The sequence below is a fragment of the Limulus polyphemus genome, unplaced genomic scaffold, assembly GCF_000517525.1.
Source record: "Limulus polyphemus unplaced genomic scaffold, Limulus_polyphemus-2.1.2 Scaffold1019, whole genome shotgun sequence".
In the NCBI taxonomy this organism is placed as follows: Eukaryota; Metazoa; Arthropoda; class Merostomata; order Xiphosura; family Limulidae; genus Limulus; species Limulus polyphemus.
The window spans coordinates 59770-63250 of NW_013666629.1; the positions used below are offsets into that span (position 1 = coordinate 59770).

The 3481-nt window shown below is 36.7% G+C and overlaps 1 long non-coding RNA gene across 1 annotated transcript in view; it reads right to left on the minus strand.

The window, feature by feature from the left end:
* Positions 1 to 218: 218 nt before the first annotated feature.
* The window catches only part of LOC111086321, a 24364-nt gene continuing 21101 nt past the window's right edge, over positions 219 to 3481 (minus strand). Inside the window, exons 2-3 of the long non-coding RNA XR_002611043.1 lie at positions 387 to 514; positions 219 to 228 (exon numbers count right to left, since the gene is read on the minus strand). This is a non-coding gene — a long non-coding RNA (uncharacterized LOC111086321). The remainder of the gene's footprint in view (positions 229 to 386; positions 515 to 3481) is intronic.

The window sequence follows — 3481 nt, forward strand, 5'->3', positions numbered from 1 at the left end:
CCAAAGAGTCTAAAATCCAACTGGTTACTGTCACTAACAATATCAGTACCAGTAGCGAGGTACCCTATTAGTGAAATAATGCATTCCACTCTCTATACGCCAGAATGCAAGAAGAACATATTCAATTGGTGTATTCATTACCAGATTCATTTTTATATATGATATATGTGGGTAGCTTGCTTTGACCGACAATTAATGTTAACAGCGTGGTTCTTACCTTTGAAAAACCTTATTTTTCATTATGGGAAAGGATGTACACTATATTCAAACAAGCGAATTTCAGTGTATCGCTTTATATAAAAAAGTGTATTTTACGATAATTGGTCAACTGAAGTATATTTACAGACTATTTATATTTATTTATGTCCAAGTTAAAAAGATGTTACCTTCTTGGTGAATGAGACATATCCAATCCAAACCTTACAATAACGAATTCATTCCTCCTTGTCCAACGTCATGTCGAATAAGCAGCGAGGAATTTCCGGAAGAAACTCGGGATTCCGGATACTGAAAGCTGAAAATAAGAAGTCTTAAAAAAGGAATAAATACCATTACAGGGAAATGCATCAACAACCTGGATATACAACTGATCCGAACCAAATCTGGGAGATAACACACTAATTGTATCCTGATACTGTTGATAGTAAAACCTGTACGTGTATAATAATGACGTATATATTAATATTGAGGTCATAATATGAGCTGTATTATGAAAACGTTATTAATCTTTATCGTATAATTTCATGTTTGGAGTATAACAGCGTCGATATGGTAGCGTGGCATACAAACACACAGTTATGAGGATGGCACTACTCCACACTACTTGCAGAACATTTTATTTAAAACAACTTGACCAAAATTTTAGGGGCGTACTGTATAAGAGGAAAATAAGGACAAGTTATTGTAACAACTTGCTTCCCAAATTACTGTGTATAGTGAATGTTAACGCAGAGTTAGACCTTTTCAGGATCTAACGTGAGGTTCGAGGAATTGGCAGATGGAATGCGATGTGGTAACAAACGTGGATGAGAAGGGCACCAGATGATTTCGTGTTACCCAAGCCAAACTATAGTTTTAACTCTTTGAAAGCTGACATTTTCAAACGCTATTTTACCCCCCCCCCCATGCATCAGTAGCTCAGCGGTAAGATATCTGGAATTATAACGCTAAAAAGCAGGTTTCGATACCAGTGGTTGGCATAACACACATTGTGCAGTTTTGTGCTTAACAGTAAAGAGACACCATTTAAAAAATGCAAGATGAAATAAGATGGCGAACAGAAACAAGTTGACAAAATAAACAATAATTCTAAGAACCCATGAGTGAAAGTAAAGGTGAATATCTTATACGAAACACACTACATCTGCAACATCCAGTGCTAATTGATAGGCTACTGCAGAGGTTCTCAAATTTTTCAGTTCAAGACCCACTTTGTAAAGATAAACATTCAAGAATCCCATTTATCAGATAACTACACACCAATAGAAAAAATCATTCAAAAACAAAAACGCTATTACAATAAAACAGTTATACAAAGTTTATTTTAAAATTATTCCATAGCTTTAAAACACCCAATCACAAAACATGTAGAATACTAAAGAGAAGAACCGCGCATGACCAAGTGGTTAGCGTGCCTAGACTGTGAGCCCGATGTTTCATGTCCCATAGCCCCCCAGAACTCGCTCCCTACATCGGAACTGTGGGTGAGTTATAAGACTAACGTACAACTTTGCGAAGATAGCCCCCCTGTAACTTTGCGCGCAAATTTTGAACGCAGCATATAAAATCAAACATGCATTTCCTTAGTACAACAAGACAGCAAATTGGTTGAGAAGAAGCAACTGACTTTCAATATATCAGTATTTAAAGGGGAAAAAATCATTTGTTGCATCTTTTAAACTCCTTCGGGACTCAGTTTTAAGAACATCTGAACGAAAGATAACTATTATATTAAACCAGCGGTTTGTCCTTCATTTATACATACCAATCCGATAGATCTAAATGAAATAAGCCCTATTTGAACTTACCATCTTATAAAGAAGAAAGGGTACATATACATCTCTAACAAACTGTGTTGGAATGCTTAAAACTTGCGGGATATTTTATTGTGTCTTCTGGAGTCATTTCCTTGTCGATGTGATTCTTCTGGGGACATTTCCTTATCGATGTAATTCTTCTGTGTCTTCTGTGGACATTTCCTTATCGATGTAATTCTTCTATGTCTTCTGGAGTCATTTCCTTATCGATGTGATCCTTTTGTGTCTTCTGGAGTCATTTCCTTATCGATGCGATTCTTCTGTGTGTTCTGGGGTCATTTCCTTATCGATGCGATTCTTCTGTGTGTTCTGGGGTCATTTCCTTATCGATGTGATTCTTCTGTGTGTTCTGGAGTCATTTCCTTATCGATGTGATTCTTCTGTGTCTTCTGGAGTCATTTCCTTATCGATTCTTCTTTAACACAAGTGGTAACATATACTTCATACTCCTTAGATAGAGCTTTGTACAATAAATTAGGTTTCCATAATCTCCATATTAAACACTAGTATGTATGTATGTATGCCTACACGGTTGCGCCACGCTCCCTCTTTGTCAGCTTTCAAAGAGTTAAAACTATAGTTTGGCTTGGGTAACACGAAATCATCTGGTGCCCTTCTCATCCACGTTTGTTACCACATCGCATTCCATCTGCCAAATCCTCGAACCTCACGTTAGATCCTGAAAAGGTCTAACTCTGCGTTAACATTCACTATACACAGTAATTTGGGAAGCAATGCCTGATACTGCTGGCCTTCCTTTCTAGATGGTTAAACCTAGCACCAAATTTATACAATATTCAGACTGAACTCGACCACAGCTATACCGAGGTAGTCTCAGAGCAACAACACTAACGGGCAGTTAACAGTAAACTGGCTTACTATACCGTAACATATTTCAAGGTCACAGCTTATTAGTTAGCAAATATTCTCGGTGTATAGATACACTGTTAAAAAATACGGTCAAAGAGAAAGTATACTGACATACAGAACTTGTTTTAAAGACAACTTTTAGATTTTATACCATCCTCTCCCCATTCCCCTTTCACCACACTAACAAAGAGAAGATAAAGATAACTATTGGCATTAGACATGCTTTATAAATATTAGTTATGAAGTGGCTGTTATAAAACAAAAGTAGTGAACTTAAAAAGTCATGATAGTGTTAAGTGTTATATTGTTGGGTAGGTTCTTACGGATTATATAGTAACAATAATAATTAATTTTTTTTCTTCAGACCGCGTTACCTCTGACACAAGTTGTTGGCCTAAGTTCACAAACAACATTTAAACAAAAATTCCGCGACTAGTGGTACTATACCTCTAACTTACTTAATTTAGATCGATAATTGTTTGTTTGTTTTGAATTTCGCGCAAAGCTACACGAGGGCTATCTGCGCTAGCCGTCCCTAATTTAGCAGTGTAAGACTAGAGGGAAGGCAGCTAGTC